The following is a 19,853-nucleotide window of genomic DNA, read 5'->3' as shown; positions in this document are numbered from 1 at the left end:
GGACAAAGGACCCTGATGGGCTACACTCCATGGGGTTGCAAAGAGTCGGCCGTGACTGAGCGACTAATACTTTCTTATTGCTTCAACAAACAATTACTCTTCAACACTTCCTAAATCAAATGCTTTACAGAAACATTAGAAGGACAACTGCAAATTATGGCCCTTGGGTATATATTAGTTAGGCCAGCAATGTGTTTGAAAAAGCACAGTCACTGGGAAGGAGCTATTGCTACCACAAGACAAGCAGCTCAGCACCTCGTAGCTTTTACAATGACAATCATCCCCCTCCCCTGAGGCATCAGAGTTCTAAAACTCTTGCTTAGAATCAAGGTGGCCTACATCTGCTTCTGACCTACAGAATCCAACTTGCCCAGAGCGGGGCCCTGGACTTTACTGTTTAAATTCTTGTACACCCTCAACTTTGAGAACCACTGAATTAAAAAGCAAAGAGACATTCTGCAATTTCCAAATAAATGCATGGCCCAGGGGTGAATGAGTTGACCTGCAATGCTGCCAACTTTGAATGTCTCTTTTATACAAGACAGGATATAAAGGGCATTTCTGTCACTGCAAAGAAGTGGCCGCTTAATCTAGGATTTTCAGAAAATCTTCCAGGTGAAACCACAGCACCTCCTTCACCCAGATTTCACAAGTCAGAAAAGTTAGGCACAGCAGGGAACATGAAGGGTTAACTCTACCAGGTCTGCCCCTGGCTAGGGAAGAGAGGGATCTGAGGTTAGGGATAAAATTCCTGGGGGATAGAATGTAGAAGGTGAGGACAACAGTCCCCATTTGCCCTCTCCTCAGAGGAGCCAGGCGGAGAAGGCAATGGCACCCCACTCCAGTACTCTTGCCTGGAAAATCCATGGATGGAGGAGCCTGGTAGGCTACCGTCCATGGGGCCACTAAGAGTCGGACACGACTGAGACTTCACTTTCACTTTTCCCTTTCATGCACTGGAGAAGGAAATGGCAACCCACTCCAGTGTTCTTGCCTGGAGAATCCCAGGGACGGCGGAGCCTGGTGGGCTGCCGTCTATGGGGTCGCACAGAGTCGGACACGACTGAAGCGACTTAGTAGCAGCAGCAGCAGAGGAGCCAGGAAGGGAACTCCGGAGGGCAGTAATGTGGCCCCAGCCAGGCACAAAAGAGCTGAGCCAGGGGCAACCCGGTGTCTGCTGGGGCTAGTGGAACAGTCTTTTGGAGGGGTTAGGTACTGAAGGATAGTTGACCTGCAGTGTTGTATCAATCTCTGCTGTGCAGCAAAGGGACTCAGGTATACATATGGTGTCACTTAGGTGTGGAATCTGGGCTTCCCTGGTGGCTCAAACGGTAAAGAATCTGCCCGCAGTGCGGGAGACCAAAGCTCAATTCTTGGGTCAGGAAGATCCCCTGGAGAAGGAAATGGCAACCCACTCCAGTATTCTTGCCTGAAGAATGCCATGGACAGAGGAGCCTGGCAGGCTACAGTCCATGGGGTTGCAAAGAGTGGGACATGACTGAGCAACTAACACTGACATACGTGCAATCTAAAATATGGCACAAATCAACATATCTACAAAACAGAAAGAGACTCAGACATAGAGAACAGACTTGTGGTTGCCAAGGGGCTGGGCAGGGGGAGGGAAAGGGATGGACTGGGAGTTTGGGGTTAGTAGCTGTGGTGTTTTTATTTTTAATTGGAGGATAATTGCTTTACAATGTTCTATTGGTTTCTGATGTACAACAATATGAGTCAGCTATAAGTACATATATATCCCCTCTCTCTTGAGCCTCCCTCCCAGTCCCCTATCCTGCCCCTCTAGGTAATCCACAGAGCACCGAGCTGAGCTCCCTGTGTTATATAGCGGCTTCCCACTAGCTATCTATTTTACACACGGTAGTGTATATCTGTTAATGCTGCTCTCTCAATTCGTCCCATCCTCAGAACATAGTGTTTATGCTGCACAGGATACAGACCAACGGTAAGCCTTGCTGGCTGTATCAGTAAACAGCCAAAAGTGACCTTCGAATAATTCCCTCCCAAAAGCAATTACACCAGAGCTAAAGGTCAAACAGAAACCAAAGATCCTCCAAGTCAGGCCAAGCATTTCCTCTCTACCTAAGGCTGGAGTCACATGATCAACCTCCCCAACCCCAGACCCTGAGCCCTGCAGCCTCAACCTGCCCTGAGCCTGGTTAAGGACAGAAGACAATGAAAGGGCACCAGCTCACATTAAACTTGAATCTCGAGTCTGCCCTGCAGCTACCCGGTCCTGCCTGGCATCACTGGCTTTGCTCCTTTGTTCCCACCATGGGCTCCATCTGGCAAATGAGCCCCCAGCCCCCTTGTGTCCACATCTCTGAGTCCAAGATGCTCCCTTTCCTCTTCCTTTCAAAGAAGGGCTTTTCCTGAGCTCCTTGGATGAACTGGGACCTTGCTCTTTGCAAGCACCCCCAGAATGTTCCCACACCGAGTGCTCAGACACCCAGCATTGTTTGTGTCTGGGTTCTGCATGGTAAGCACACTGTGGTCTCCCAAGGGTGCACTCTCCCAGGCTGACTACCAGAAACATGAGATCCCTCCAGTGCTGACCACTGCACCCAGAGTCCCTGAGCAACCACCCCACTGAGCGTTTGCTCCAGGCCCCAGCCCCTCCCAGCCTATTCCAGCTCTCTGTGCTTTACTATGCTGTATCTTGAACTTTGTTCCAAATGTTATTTTTGATAGAGAAAAGGTAATGAGCATATTTGTTGTGCCTCTACTTGTACTTCCTTTGCCCATAGCTATTGGGGGTGGGGGGGCATTAAAAAAACAAACTTTACTGTAACTACTAGCAAATAAATATGCATTTTCACTATCTAGCTATCTCACCTACACTAAGCAATACTTAGCTAGAAATCATACATGCTTTTTCTGATTGTAAAGCTAATAAACAAGTTACTAGAGAATTAGAATGTAAACATCAACACAATTAATACATTTTTAAGTAGTGCATATATAAAAGAAATCCTTAATTTCACACATTCAGCTTTGGACTAGCCTAACCTTTCCCTAATACTTTGTACACCGAAACACAGTAAGTCTGAACACCACTTACATATTAAATTGCAGGTTTAAACAGCTGTTAGATGAACATTCAAGCTCTCTGTTGAAAGTCCTGCTTTCCAGCCAGTATTCATTTATTCATTCATCCTTCAGCAACATGTTTCTTGAGGGCCAACTATGCATCAGACACTATAGGTGAAGTATGGTGTTCAACCTCAGGGAACAACCAATATAGGTGACGGACAGAAGACAGAAGGTGAGGAGACAGACAATAAACAAAGCAAACAGTGTAAAGCAATTATACTCCAATAATAAAAGAAAAAATAAATAAAGGCCTACTGTGTAGCACAGGGAAATATATTCAATATCTTGCAAATACCTATCCTGGGGGAAAAATATATATATATTCATATACATGTATATGGATATATACATATCACTGAATCACTTTGCTGTACATCTGAAACTAACACAATATTGTAAATAAATTATACCCAAATTTTTTAAAGTACATGCAAATAAAATAAACTATTTCAATACCATTTTGTGAAAAAAAAAAAAAAAAACCCTTGTCAGGAAGAACTGCTTTGCATTATGGTAAAGAGTAATGCCTTTTTAGAATCTATCCTGTTCCCAAAGAGACTTGAACAATTTTTTTAAATATTTACATGAATAATTAATTGCTACTGTGTCTCTAATTGATGGAAATGATTATTCTATAATAGAATTAAAGCAAGTTCTAAAAAAAAAAGCAAACAACATACTATCTAATTTATGCTATGAATGAAAGAATCAGCATACTCTAATAAAAACAAATGGGGAACACCCAGTAGCAATGAGCATACCTAGCACCTAGATCTTGGTCTCTAATATCATTCTCCAGCAAAAGGAATCAAGGCTCCTTAGACAAATAGCTGATTTCTAGGGGTGGGGCAGGAAATATACAAGATGATCCTTGAAATGGCAGAAAGAAAGGTGTTGAAAAATAAATACCCAATTAATGAAGCAAGATCAAAGAGACACAGGAATCAACTGAAAGAGCTCCCAACAGCCAACACAGAAACAACTAGAGCAACAAAATAAATAAAATAGTATTGGCTTATAATCCAAAGTATAAAATTAATATTCATGAATCCATACTGCTATGAGTAAATGATTGAATATATTAATAAATGGAGAAGAAAACTCTCCCGTGCAGAGAAATTCCAAAAGACTTATGTAAATACTCCACCTTAAAGGACTAGGGAGTTATGTTCCCACTCCTTAGCTATGAAGTAGTTACTTCCTTCCAAAGAAGGCAGTAAAAAGAAGAACTTTAGAGAAATCTGACAAATACTACTTCAGCTAGGTGATCAAGGTCAGTATCAACAGTCACAAATCATGTTGATAGGATGTACCCTTAATATGATGTGATGAAAATGGCACTTTACCTGTATCGTTTTCCTCCCAAAACCATTACGCAGTCTAATCATGAGGAAAAAAGAAATCAGACAAGTTCCAGTAGAGGAGCATCCTACAAGACCTCTAACCGGCATGCAACACTGAAGTCATCAAAAACAAGGAGAGTCTGAAAAAACCATCACAGCCAAGAGGAGCCTAAGGAGACATGACAACTTAACATAATGTGGGGTCCTGATTGGGGCCCTGGAACGGAAAAAGGACAGAGAAAAACTAAGGAAGTCTGAATAAAATAGACTTTAGTTAATATCATCAATATTGGTTCATTAATCTCCATTAATGAACTCCACTAGATGTTAATATTAGAGGGAATTGTGCAGAGGCTATCTAGGAACTTTGTACTATCTAGCTCAAGTTTTCCTTAAATCTAGAACTCTCCTAAAACTCAAAGTCTATGATTAAAAATACACAGAAAAATAAATAGGGAAGTCTGAGAAAGCCTCACTGGAGAGTTAACTTCAAGCATGGACTTGAAGGTCTAGATCACGTGAAAAAAAGGAGTGTGTTCAGAGCTTAGGAAACAGTATGTGCAAAAACCCTCTAGCAGGAAAGAAGCCAATACATCTGAGAACAGAGAGAGTGTTAGCATGCCTGAAGTGGTGTGAACAAGAGGAGGAGTGGTGAGAAATAAGGGTGATGGGGTGGGTAGGAGACCACTCAAGGCCTCAGTTCTTGTAAAGAGAAGGATCTTGCTCTAAGTGCAGAGAGAAGCAATGAAAGGAGGACAGTGTCTTCAGTACAGTCACCTTATTTAGCAGAGCAATGTCTGCTCAACTATGGAATATTTTATTATATTCACCCCTTTATAAAAAGGCAAAACGGAAATGAAATGCTGAAGGTAAAAACCAGAGGTCTCAAACACATCTGGGCAAAGACGGAAACTTTTACACAGACTGAAAAGGAAAAGCTAAGGTGAAACTAAACACATCTTTGGATAGTCAATGGATTTAAGCTGGCTGTGGGATTAATCGTGAAAGAAGAGAACAATATTAAAGAGCATCTAGACTGTTTCATGGAAGATCATGTCTAAAAGATAAAGTTTAACTTAAGTGTTCATAATGTACTATATCTGAGAACAAAACTGCCATTAAAACACATAAATCATCTTTTGTATGTGATTTTAGAACTGAAAGAAAGTATGGCATAGCTTTTATAGTCTCTACACATCAGTCTTATGTTTAACAGCTTGACTGGTGTTAACTAAAATTTGACAGAGGTCATGCTTCCTTCCAACACCTTCCCTACTGCGCTCTGTTTCTCAAATTCAGCATTAACCCACCTGCACACCCCGAAGCACACACAGATTCATACACGCACACACACACACGTGCGTGCGCACGCGCGCCTCCACCCTCAGGAGAGAAAGCCCAGGGTTGAACTCCCTGTCCCGACTTCTCCCTTCCTATGTATCCCTAAGCCATGTGAATTGGTGAAGAAGTCTATTAAATTAATTCCCTATAAGGATGCCTATGAGCCTTCCTTAAAATTTTGAATTTTAAAGACGATCTCATGAAAATAAAAATACTGAATACCTTAAGCCAAGAAACAAATCTCTAACATACATTTTAGGAGTTCTGCCAACCTGGTGGGAAAGATATTTTGCAGCATGAAAACTTTTAGCAGCCCCCTTCTCTTGTACCATATGGACAGCCAATACTGTGCCAGCACAGAAATCTATCTTATCATTAATAACTTCAGTCTATTTTCTTTAGTTATCTCTATACCCTTCTCACTAAATCATACTCCATTTTGCTTTTGAGGAAAAACAAAGTATTAACTGTGGCACTATCAGAAACTCTCTAAATTTCTATATGCTGACTAATGTATAACATGTTTACTACATTCATAGTCTGAGAATGTCTTTATTAAATAAACATTTATTATGTACTAGCACTGTTCTGGAAGCTAGGCATATAATGAGGATCAAGTCAGACAAATTCCCCATTCTTGAAAATATTAATTTCTAGTTCAATTCAGTTAAAGCGACAAATTGAATAGAAAATGGTAGTTGGGCCTTAGATGCTCCATAGGAACTTAACACCTGCCAAACAAGGACAGGAAAGCCGAGATGACTTAAGAGTTTCCTCTTCTAAAGCAGAAAACACCAAACATGCAGCAAGGGTTCAAGCTGGGAAGCTAAAGAAATTCTCAGACTTGTCACTCAAAAAAAAAAAAAAAAAAAAAAGGCCAGGGCTGTAAATAGAGTCTCAAGGTACACGTTGAAAGAGGAAAAAAGTGTGGAATTGCATAAAGACAAATGTTGGGGGAAATCAGAGCTTGTTAAAAATAGAGCTCCGTGACAATACCAAATGTTGATAAAGATGTGGAGCAACTGGAATGTTCATACATGTTCATAGGAGTGTAAAATAATTCAACTGCTTTCAAGGTTCTTATAAGTTGAATAAACACATTCACCAAATGATTCCACCTCTATAAAATTACCCGAGAGAGATTAATTTATGTCCACAAAAGACTTGCACAAAAACGTTTGTGAAAGATGTACTCAAAACAGCCAAAACCTGCAAATGACCCAAAATGTCCAACAAGAAAGTAGATTAATTGTGAGATACTCATACAATGGAATAATACTCAGTGGCTCAGTGGTAAAGAATCCACTTGCCAATGCAGGAGATAAGGGTTTGATTCCTGGGTCAGGAAGATCCCCTAGAGAAGGAAATGGCAACCCACTCCAGCATTCTTGCCTGGGAAATCCCCTCAACAGATGAGCCTGGAGGATTACAGTCCATAGGGCCACAAAAGAGTCAGACACAACTTAGTGACTAAACAACAACAATGAAAATATATACAATGAAGGTAAATTTCAAAACACCATGATAAGAAAAAAAAAGTTGGTCACCAAAGAGTACACACTGTATTTCTCATGTATATGGTAGCCCAAAACGGGCAAAACTAATTCATACTGAAAGAAGTCAGATCTGTGGTTGCCTGGGAAATGGTGGAGGGTTGAGGAGGGAGTATGGGGGGCTAGAGAAATTCTGTATCTCATTTGGAGTGATGGCTATACTCAACTATCAACGCATATCAAGTAGAACACTCAAGATCTAGGCATTTTATTATATGTTAACTAAAACTCAAGTTGACTTTCTTTTTTAATTTTTTAGGCTGCTTAATGAGGTTAACATTGAAAAATGGCACAAAAATACCAGCAAACACCTGAGTTGAAGAGTTGCTATCTTCGAAATTAAGAGGGTAGGAGGTCCTGGTGATCATCACTGGCACTCCAGTTAACAGGTTGCATTAGACCAGTCCGAGACAATTTTGTGACAAAGTGTGTCTGAGACTCAAAAAACAACCTGCTCACAAATAATCTTTTTAAAAAATCAGCTCTCTTGTAAGTAAGCCTATTGATTCAGTTTATCAGTGCCAGGCATAGAACTGCTTATTGGGGATTCAGTCCCAAATCTTCAGGGCTCCCATTCTAGTGAAGAAAGCCATGGTAGCAGGGGAAGTGCTTAGTTGCTTCAGTTGTGTCCAACTCCTTTTGTGACCCCATGGACTGTAGCCTGCCAGGCTCCTCTGCCCATGGAATTCTCCAGGCAAGGATACTGGAGATGGTTGCCATTTCCTATGCCAGGGGATCTTTCTGACCCAGAGATAGAACCCATTTCTCTTGCTTGGGCCTCCTGCTTTAGCAGGCAGATTCTTTACCACTAGCGCCACCTGGGAGGCCCTAGCAGTGGATGGGGGCTGCTTTAAAACAAAAAAGTCAATTCGATAATTTCAGATGCTGACTAATCACGTACACAATGTGTACTAAAAGGTTATCTTGCTTTTAAGGGTTTTTTTCCCTAATTAAGGCACAAAGTGAGAAGACAGAATGGTATGGCAATAAAAAACATGCATAGACTAGACTACAGAGTATTTGCATGATCGCTTACTGTACTTCCTGGCATTTAGTAACCTTTCAATAGCATCAGTTATTATTATCATTATTATTTCCTTCCTTTCCTTCATTAGTAAAACATGAAATTTTAGGACATATGTGCAATTAAAGACATGTACAAAAACATTCATAATAGCCCAAACTGGAAACAGCCCAAACACTAACATGTATAAATAAATTGTGGTATATTCATATAATGGAATACCTCCTTGCAATAAAAAGAATAAACTGCTGCTACATAGCAATTAACAACTTGAATGAATCTCACAGACATAATATTGAGTGAAAGAAGCCAAACACAAGAGACCGCACACTAAAATTTCATATATTAGAAGTACATGGGCAGACAAAACTAACCTATGATAACAGAAGACAGAGAGTGGTTATGTTTGGCAGAAAACTGTTAACGGAAGGGGGTACAAGGGAGCTTTCTTATGTGTTAGACGTGTTCTTGATTCTTGATCTGAGTGGTGGTGACCTAAGTGTGTACACGTACAAAAATGGAGCTGCTCACTACAGATCTGAGCATTTTACATTATGTTATTCCTCATACCATAGTGCAATCAAGCTAAATAAAGAAGCACACTTGGGAATATGAATATTTCTTACGCAGTGTCTTGAATTTTTAGCCAGATATGACTTCAGCGGATAGAAATGCTGGACCTTTTCTAGCATCACTCATTCATTCAGTACACATCTCCTGAGCATCTCCCAGCTGCCTAGCACCACGCAGGGTGTGCAGGACACATGAATGAACATGGCAACATAATCCCTATCCTTAAAGGCATCCTTGAAATGGGCAGTCAAACATGTGACCTACTACCCTGGGGCAACTGGCAGTAGCTTTTCAAACGTGGCTACAGGGTCCTGCAGAAGTTCACTGTCTTCCAAAAGAGATCACTTAGACTCTTATTCCAATCTAGTAACTGAAACATCATGCATGGCCATTCATTTCTCCAGAGAAGCAATATGGCTAATATATCTCAGAGCATGGTACTTAATTGTAACTGACATTTCTAGGTCATTGGTGGTGATGGCGAATACCCTCCTGGAAGGCTCCTCATTTGCAACAACAGCAGAGGAAAAGAGGCTAATTTTAGAGAATGTGGCCCAGCTTCCACCCTGCAGAGGAACATCCAACAGACGACTCTTTGTTCTCTCAGCAGTGGCACTGGTGTGGGAATCATGAAACAACTTCAGTGACTGCCTACGGCCCCTATCATGGGCCCCAGGATTCTGTGCTCCAGATGGTGTCAGAGCCCCATGCAGTACTAATGTATGAAACATGACAAACTCTTTGCTCCTGTTTCTGGTGTGAATTAATAATTTAACATATTTTAAGGTTTACTTTAAAGGATTCAAGTTAGTTGATGGTCCATTCAAAAGAGTCCCAATCGTCTTAATCACTACAGAGAAGCATACTGAGAGGCAAAAATGAGAACGAGGAAGAGGTCAAGGGGCTGTGTTACCTTACAAAAGAGGTCTGAGGACAAAACAGGGTTATCAGATGTGAAGCTAAAAAGGCAAAAGAGAAATCAAGCCTCTGCAGATAACACTAGAGCAAGAGAAAAGAGACTAGGAAGGAAGGCCAGTGATTCTGAACTCCCTGCATTTCTCACTCCCAAGGCTGAGCCAGCCATTATATTGACAAGACCAGAAAGGATGCCCCACAAGGCTGGTATTTAGAATCTAGAAATGACCAATAACAAGAATGACCAGATGTCCTGGTTCACCTAAGACAGTCTCAGTTTACATCTGTTATAAATATCAGTAGTGCCCCCTTTCCCTGCTGGCTCAGACGGTAAAGAATCTGCCTGCAAGGCAGGAGACCAGGTTCAATCCCTGGGTCGGTAAGATCCCCTGGAGGAGGAAATGGCAGCCCAGTCCAGTATTCTTGCCTGGAGCATTCTGTGGACAGAGGAGCCTGGCAGGCTACAGTCCACAGGGTCACAAAGAGTCGGACACAACTGAGTGATTAACACTTCCACTTTCTTTCAGTGCTCCTTTTAACTCTCACAAGTGTCTTAGTTTTAACAATATACTATATAGACACCTTAGTAAAAGAAACAAGAGCAATGAACTGAAACTGACAGCCTTTGGAGGAAAGAGACTAGGACCTCTGATATCCTAGGGCTCACTCATCAGGTGCAGACTCCAGGGCCAATAGACCCCGGAGGAAATACAGTGCAAAGGAACTGGACCTAAAACAGGAACTTCTAACTCTACCTTGCAGAGAAATATAAGTGAAAAAATTCTAAAACAGCAAATTGCTCAGGGAGCTTAAAAGGGCTTGGACCACAAAGTGGAGATGGGGCCTTCCGACATAGGTGCTATACGAGTTTCTTGGGCCTGCCAAAACAAATCACCCTAAACTGCATGGCTTAAAACAGAATTTACTCTCTTCTGGAGGTGAAGAGTCCAAAATCAGAGTGTGAGCAGGAATGGCTCCTTCTAGGAGGGTGTACTCTCCGCCTCTCTCCTAGCATCTGGAAGTTTCCCAGCAGTCCTTACCAATCCCGCATTCCCATCTCTGTCTCCATCTTCACCAGGCCACCACTCTGTGTGTCTCTGTGTCCTCTCCTTTTCTCACAGGGACACCTGTCATTGGACTGGTCACCCTAAATCTGGGATGATCTCACCATGAGATCCTTAATTACATCTCCAAAGATCTTTTTCCAAATACACAGGCTCCAGGGGTTAGGACTTGGACGTATCTTTTGGGGAACCACCATTCAAACCATTACACGTGTGTACAAAGTAGTGCCCAAGTGAATCAAAGTTCAACAAATAGTCTTTAAAAATCTTTCTAAGCTAAATCTGGAGGACGAAGAAAGAGGATTAGACTCTCCACAGGAGAGAAGATACAAGAAAACCAAATGTCCAAGGAGTAGAGACCCTCCTCTGTGTCTCCATTTGTGGCCACTGTGTCCAACAAGGAGAGGCTGGAGCCCCTGTCAGTCATGCCCTACCCTATCTCTTGCCCGTGGCGCTTTCCCTGGTGGTTATTGCTGCTGGCCTATACATTCCAACACAAATCACAGAGCTGAAAGGAGCAGACCTGCATCTAATGCAAATCTGCCTAGTCCTCAACCTAAATGTCCATTGACAGAGGAATGGATAAAGAAGATGTGCTACATATACACAATGGAATACTATTCAGCCATAAAAAAAGAATGAAATAATGTCATTTGTGACATATTATCATACTAAGTAAGCCAGTTAGAGAAAAATAAATACATCATATCACTTATACGCGATACAGGGACTTCTCTGGCAGTCCAGTGGTTAAGACTCTGTGCTTCCAATGCAGGGGGACAGGTTCAATCCCTGGTCAGCGAACTAAGATTCCATATGCTGTTCAGTGTAGCCAAAAAATTAAATAAGAAAAAAAATGATACAAATGAACTTATTTACAAAACAGAAATAGACTCACAGACAGAGAAAACAAATTTATGGTCACCAAAGAGGAAAGGTGAAGAGGGACAAAACAGGAGTTTGGAATTAATGTGTACCTATACACATTCTGCTGCTGCTGCTAAGTCGCTTCAGTCGTGTCCGACTCTGTGCGACCCCACAGACGGCAGCCCATCAGGCTCCGCCGTCCCCGGGATTCTCCAGGCAAGAATACTGGAGTGGGTTGCCATTTCCTTCTCCAATGCATGAAAGTGAAAAGTCAAAGTGAAGTTGCTCAATCGTGTCTAACTCTTCGAGACCCCATGGACTGCAGCCTACCAGGCTCCTCCGTCCATGGGATTTTCCAGGCAAGAGTACTGAAGTGGGGTGCCATTGCCTTCTCCGCATATACACATTACAATATAGAAAATAGATAATCAACAAGGACCTATTGTATAGCACAGGGAACTATACTTGATATTTTCTAATAACCTATTATGGAAGAGAATCTGAAAAAGAATTTATATATATATAACTAAATTACTTTGTTGTACACTTAAAACTAACACAACATTGTAATTAACTATACTTCAACTTTTAAAAATATCTGCCTGGTCCTAAAGCCTCTGTACCTTCCACTTTGTAGTCACCAAATATATTGACTAGCACATGTGCCCTAGTGCACGCACGCGCGCACACACACATACACACACTCTGGAGGGATACCAAAGAGGAGGTCATCTCAGGCCACAACCATCAGGCACAATGGGTGGCTGCAATTTCAAAACTCCCCAGGGTATTTCTAGACCAAGATCCCTCCCAACCGGGTGAATTAAACAGCAAACACTGATCCCATTTAGCATGTCTACTGTCCATCGAATAGCCGCAGCTATAAACAAAGACATGAAACAATCAAAACTATATTAAAAAATAAGTTCTTACATAATCCTCTTCTGAGACATGCCATCCTCTGATCAAAGCACCACTGACCACTCACTGTTTACAGCAGCATTTCCCAACCAGTTTCCGTGTGCTCCCAAACAAGGGGAAGGGTGTGGAGGGCAAAGGATGAGGAGACTGGGTTCAGGGGAAGACATTCCAGGCTCAAACAGCACCATCTTCAATGCATTTCACAAGTCAGCCCCTACTCAGCTTCCCTGCCTTATCTCTCATTAATCCCCTCCACGTGCCACTACCCCCTCTACCCAGTGTGCCAGTGTACTGCTTGTCTTCCAGCTCTGGCTCATGCTATTCCTCAGTTTTGAATGCTCTTCCAAGTCCTCTCCGCTCACCGGCAAACAAGGCACCCCATCAGGCACCACCGGCCACCCATGGCATCTCTTTTCTGGACCCCAGTGCAGCCTGGCCTCTCCCCTCTCTGACCTCCCAGCACGCTGAGGATCGGATCCATCATGCCACTAACTCTGGTTCTCTCTCCAGTTGTCTTGATCCCTTCCTACTCCCAGCAAGCCCAGAGTCCTTTAGAGAAGGGAGCTCTCTGCACCAGCACAGTGCTCTCCACTTAGCAATCGCTCAATGTCTACAAACCGAAGGTTACTTGAGGGTCCGAGAGAAATTCCAGAAATGTGCTTTAATCGGTAAGTACCACTTTGTCCTCGGTTCTTTCTTGTTAATTTCCTGAGCTTCTAATGCCAAAAGAAATGTTCCAGCAAGCTGACTTCCTTCACCTGGAGAGCTGCAAATGACAACCGCAATTAAAACAACAACTCTATTTTCCAGTCAGTTTCAGACGGTATAGGGCACCGGACTTCCTTCCGAGCAGTTAGGGAGCTAAGTTCTTTTTGTAAATTGTTTTCCAGATTTCATAATAGCTTTCTTCCTCCTGAAGGGATATATGGCATGTATGTTTTAAACCAAAGCAAACTAATTTTCACTTTGAGATTTTTTTTTAATGGTGTAACACCTCTTGAGCTAATTGGAGATACCTGGGGACATCGCGTAAAACTGGGGTGAGACAAAAGTTCTCTTCCAAATCAAACATTCTCTCAGAAACAGCTTTTTAATTCCTTTGACAAGAAAACAACTAATTAGCATCCTGATATGGGGCCTCAGATATCTCTTTACTCTTTGGTTAACTTCTACCAAACCAAAGCACAAAAGGGACACACACCCAACAAGGAGGGCGTACAAAGCCTAGGTAATTCTGGAAGGTTCTTACATTTTTCTCTTTTCACTATTTGGTGAGACAATAGGACTTGGAATTCTGGGGAGGAGAAAAGTGATGAGTAATGATAAAGAAAACAGCTTTGTAATCTTCTTTGAAAGGTTTTATTCTGCACTGTAATTTTTTTCTTAGGAAAAAAAATAAAATACAATACCCATACCCTCACCTTGCTTATGTTGCAATTTTCACCATTCACAATACTTAGAATACCATATGTTAGGCATCAATTCAACAAATATTTATTACATGCCTGGCACTGTGCTAGGTGGTAAAGAAACAAACAAATAAAATATAACCAACTTTCACTTCCAGTCATGTGAACATGCAGAGCTCTGAGAGGTCTCTTAAATAAGACAAACAGCAGTCCTGCCCTCATGGAGATTACAGTCTAGGGGACAACACTTGTCACTCCTAAAAAGGGACCTGGCTGGAGGATCAAAAAAGCTCATTGCTTCTTAATGTTTGATATTCCCTATCAGAAAAACTAAAATGGAGAAAACGTTCATTCCTTTCAAACTTTTAAAAAGTGAATGTTTAATGTCACTGTAAGAAAGGAGATGTAACCAGTACAAGCATACCTCACTTTATTGTGCTTCTCAGGTACTGCATTTTTTAAAAAATAAGTTGAAGGTTTATGGCAACCCTGCACCAAACCAGTTTGTCAGTGCCGTACATCCAACAGCATTTGCTCGCTTCACGTCTCTGTCACATTTTTGTAATTCTTATACTATTTCAAACTTTTCTATTAATAGTACTATATTTGCTATGGTGATCTGTGATCAGTAATCTTTCCTACTGCTTTCGCAAAAACATTGACTCCCTGAAGCCTCAGATGATGGTTAGCATCTTTTACCAGTAATTAAGAAAGGCAAGTTTTTTAGACATCATACTATTTATGGACTTAAGACTACAGTATGTTGTACACACAACGTTTACATGCACTGGGAAGCCCAAAGTTTGTGCAACTCACTTGACTGCAAAATTCTAGAATGTCTGGATCAGAACCCACAGGATCCCCAAGGTATTCCTGCACACAATTCTAGAATATTTATCTGTCACTAACTTCACAGAACGTTCTAGTTCAAAGGATTGCCGAGATTTCTAGTTTCATCATTATACAACCTAGGAAGCCGAGGCCCATGAGGTCAGTGTCTGAGCTCACAGTGGCCACTTGTCACAGTGTAGACAAGGGGACTGGACCCCATGTCCTGGGTCTGAAACAGGTACACTGCCACAAGCACCTGCTGTCGTCTCTGCAGGATGCTAACCTTCCTCCCTGGACTCGAGGAGTTCAAGGGGCTGATGTGTAGGAGCCGAGGGGAGAAACTTGTTGTTGTCGTTCAGTCGCTCAGTTGCTCGGTCGTGTCCAATTCTTTGTGACCCCACCGACTGCAGGGTGTAGTCGGTTCTTCTCTGTCTCCAGGAGAAGAGGAAAGACCATTCATTTTTTTCTTTAGAACTTTTTATTTTATATTGGAGTACCCCATGGACAGAGGAGCCTGGTAGGCTACAGTCCATGGGATCGCAAAGAGTCGGACTCGAGTGAGCAACTAACACACTCAAATAGCCAATTAACAACGTTGTGATAGTTCCACAGAGAAGGGATTCAGCCATACATACACATGAATCCACTCTCCCTCAATCCCCGCTCCCACCCAGGCTGCCACATAACACTGGGCCGAGTTCCCCGTGCTGTACGACAGAGGAAGGACCATTCTTGTTCTCTCTGTTTCCCTGCGTTTGCTCCTGAAGGACAGAGTGGTGCACACCTCGTGGGATCCTTGTAACGGCAGCCACACCACTGACTCTGGCACCAATCACAAAATGAGGAAGGAGGGAGCCTCCCAGTCACCTGAACACCCACTAGACAGTGAATATCCGGCAAGGCTTACAGCTGCTCTTCCTGCCCTGTCAGTTCTGAAAATCACTCTTCCCGCAACTCGGGCACCATTCCTACTTTCTGCATCTCTCATAGAACATCAGGAGACAGGCCAAGACAGGTGGGGCAGCATTGAGGACACTAAAAACCTTAAAACAAAGGGGCAATAAGAAAATAATTAAAGGAAAAGAACAAGGGGAATCATCAGTGTTGGACGTAGCACATGAAACTGGCCTGGAATTCAGTCTTGAACTTCCTTCTTGGTAAGTCTCTATGAAGTCCTTCACTGAAGCATCATTTTTTCTACTGACCCCTCTCTCTTCCTTCTTGCCTTTTTTTTTTTTTCTTCCTTTGCCCTATCTTGCCTCTCTCTTTGGTCCCGGCTGACAAAAACTGGAATTTCCAGAGTTAGATTTTTCTTCATATTCTGACCACTGGCCTTGATTCACCTGCAAATGGGCAAGAAATACAGTATCTGGCTATGGGAACAAACTAGCTCTAATGGCTGTCTTTATGGCTACATAAACAAGCTATTATCATTATCTTTCATTCAGAGCCTTCAGATTCACAAAGAAAAATGGTTTCTAAAAAAAAAAAGAAGAAAAACAATGGACAAGATGAAAAAGGAAAAAGTCCTTATCAGTAATTTTCTCCCTCACCATGATATATTACATTTGTGTAATCACATTTAAGGTTGAGTCTGCAGTCTCCATGCAGTACTGGAGGATGGGGTTTGTTTTGCATAATCGATGCCCTTTGCCCTCTGAAGCTGAAAAACATAAAATTCTTAAATCTAACACTATCATGGCCCATTGATAAATCCATTATCAATAACAATTCCTTGATCCACGGTGGACAAAGAACCTGCATTAGACAGGACAGACCTGGGTTTCAACTTTCTTTCCTTCTTGATATGTTGCTAGAGAGTCCTTCACTGAGGCATACAGAAAAGGCAACACCGACACGTGAAAGATGTCAACAAATTTTTGGTTTAGGGAAGGGTTTTTTGCTTTTTTTAATTGAAGTATAGCTGATTTACAACATTTCAGGTATACAGCAAAGTGATATTGTTACACATATTTTTCTTCAGATTATTTTCCTATAATGGTTATTACAAGTTATTGACTATAGTTCCCTGTGTTATACAGTAGGTCCTTGTTATTTATTTTATATATAGTAGTGTATGTATCTGTTAATCCCAAACTCCTAATTTATCCCTCTCCCCTTTTTCCCTTTTGGTAACCATAAGTTTTTTCTATGTCTGTGACTCTGTTTTTGTTTTATAAAGTTCCTTTGTAGCCATGTAAGTGATATCATATATTTGTCTTTGACTTCATTTAGTATGATAATCTGTAGGTCTATCCATGTAACTGCAAATAGCATTATTCCATTCTCTTTTTATGACTAATACTCCATCTTTATCCATGCATTTTTCAATGGACACAGGTTGCTTTCATGTCTCGACTACTATAGATAGTCCTGCTATGAACACTAGGGTACATGTATCTTTTCGAATTATGTTTTTCTCTGGACATAATGCCCACGAGTGGGATGGCTAGATCATACAATAACTTTTTAGTTTAAGGAACTTCCATACTATTCACCCTAGTGGCTGCACCAATTTACATTCCCACCAAAAGTGTAGGGTTCCCTTTTCTCACACCCTCTCCAGCATTTATTATTTCTATGTTGCCACAGAGTACTTCACATTAAAAATTTTTTTTAATTTTTAATAGGAGGATGATTACTTTACAATATTGTAGACTTTTTGATGATGGCCATTCTGATCAGTGTGAGGTGGTGCCTCACTGTAGTTTTGATTTGCATTTCTCTGATAATTAACAATATTGAGCACCTTTTCATGTGCCTGTTGGCCATCTGTATGTCTTTAGAAAAATGTCTATATCTTCTGACCATTTTTTATTGCGTTGTTTTTTTTTTTTAATATTGAGCTGTATAAGCTATTTGTATATTTTGGCAACTAAGCCCTTGATGGTTGCCTCATCTGCGAATATTTTCTCCCATTCTGTAGGTTATATTTGTTTTGTTTATGGTTTCCTTTGCTGTGCAAAAGTTTTTAAGTTTAATTAGGTTCCACTTGTTTATTTTTGCTTTTGTTTCCACTACTCTAGGAGCTGGATCTAAAAAACCTTGCTGCATTTAAGTCAAAGGGTTCAACAAATTTTGAAAGACAGAGAGCAGGTGGAGGAGGTTATCTGACTAAACAGTATAAAGGAAGTTATAACCTCAGCAAGTTTAAAGTGGGGATGCCAACTGAAACAGAGTGATTCTCTACCACAGAGCCCTGGAGAGGCTCCCAGCTTAGGGTCCAGGCACATAGGGAGGAAAAAACAAAAACCAAGTCTCAAAGAGAAACAATCTAAGCAGCATCACACCTTTCACTACCAACGGATTCATTCTTTCAAATTTTAGACATAGTTCATTCCAATTTAGTTTGTCCAGATCGAGGATTCTATCAACCAAGAATAAAAGCATTTTCAAACAAACATGGACTCAAAAAATTATCCTTTTTAAAGAAGTTACTACTGGATGTGCTACAGCAAAAAGAGAAACTAAACCAAGAAAAAAAAAGATATAACATTAATGAAAAGGGGATTTTAACCATGAGAGTGGTCAAAGTCCTCGGATCACTGGGTTTGCACTACCAGCCTAAAGAAAGAGCCACCAGAGCAGAACGAAAAGAGGGATGTGAGAAGGGGAAACAACCTACAGACTCTCTCTCCTGGTGATGTGTTTGGAAAACAGGATTAATAGATATTTGACAAATCTATTAGAATCTCCAGGAGAGGGAGGTGGGAGGGGGGGTTCAGGATGTAAGGGACAAATGTATACCTGTGGCCAATTCAAGTTGATGTATGGTAAAAACCATCACAATATTGTAAAGTAATTATCCTCCAATCAAAATTAATTAATTAAAAAAAGAATCTCAGGGAGAAATTAGCAAAAGATACATAAAACACTGAGCAATTTTTTAAAAGGCAGTTTTACTACCTCTAGGAAAATAAAATGTATGAGAAGCAAATAGAATCAGAGTACACTATCTGGCTCAAAAGTATTAATAAATGATATTTATACAGTCATAATAATGTAAATACTGATAAGGGATTTTAACCAAAAATTATGATATAATTATATTGAGAAATAGAGGTGAATGAAGCAGCATAGGATATAAGGACTAAAATTCAATCGATGATATCAAAGTTTAAATGTAATATCTAACACATTGTGACATAAGTATATCACTTTAAAATGAGGAAACAATTAAAAAAACATCCAAAGTAACTAAAAAGTTGGCTTGGAAAATAAGAGGCAAAGGACTGGACTTTTTTCTTTAGGACATTTTTAGTTGTATTTTATTACCACTTTACTTTGATTAAAAAGTATTAATAAAAATAAAACTAAATTTAAATTTTGCATCCCATTAGTATATACTCTGAATTAACATTTTTATAAAACCTGAAATTATCTTGTAAATAGAATAATTGCATTAGGGTGCATTATTTTATTAAAACATTTAATTAAATGTAAACATTTAAAATATTCTATGCACAAGAAAAGAATATGACTGCTTTATTTTTTTTGTTTTTCCCCCCATGGTAAGTATATGTTTAATTTTATAAGAAACTTTTAAAATCTTTTCCAAAGTGGCTGCACTAATTTTTACGTGTTTTTTTAATTGAGGTATAGTTGATTTACAATGTTGTGCTAATTTCTGCAATGTTCCGTTAATTTCAGCAAAACGTTTCAGTTATACATTCTTTTTTTATTCTTTTCCATTACGGTTTATCATAGGAGACTGAATACAGTTCCCTGTGCCATACAGCAGGACCTCGTTTATCCATTCTGTCTATAAAAGCTTACATCTGCTAACCTCAAGCTCCCATTCCATCCCTCCCCCAGCCACATCCCCACTGGTCTGAAGAACATGACCGCTTTGCAACAGACACATCCACTCACCTGATCATAACCTGGTAAACTGCATGTTA

The 19,853-nt window shown here is 40.8% G+C and overlaps 1 protein-coding gene and 1 long non-coding RNA gene across 2 annotated transcripts in view; one reads left to right on the top strand and one right to left on the bottom strand.

The window, feature by feature from the left end:
* Nucleotides 1-19,853, bottom strand: part of TMEM178B (transmembrane protein 178B) — a 385,563-nt gene that overhangs the window by 318,542 nt on the left and 47,168 nt on the right. The window lies entirely within an intron of this gene.
* LOC145523649 (uncharacterized) lies at nucleotides 15,010-18,353 on the top strand. The gene is made up of 3 exons (XR_014066808.1): nucleotides 15,010-15,111; nucleotides 15,720-16,109; nucleotides 17,979-18,353. It is a non-coding gene; the product is annotated as an uncharacterized LOC145523649 (long non-coding RNA).

This window comes from Giraffa tippelskirchi, chromosome 10 (genome assembly GCF_054371585.1).
Source record: "Giraffa tippelskirchi isolate mGirTip1 chromosome 10, T2T-mGirTip1v1.2.pri, whole genome shotgun sequence".
Classification (NCBI taxonomy): domain Eukaryota; kingdom Metazoa; phylum Chordata; class Mammalia; order Artiodactyla; family Giraffidae; genus Giraffa; species Giraffa tippelskirchi.
This window is presented reverse-complemented; position numbering and strand designations above follow the sequence as displayed.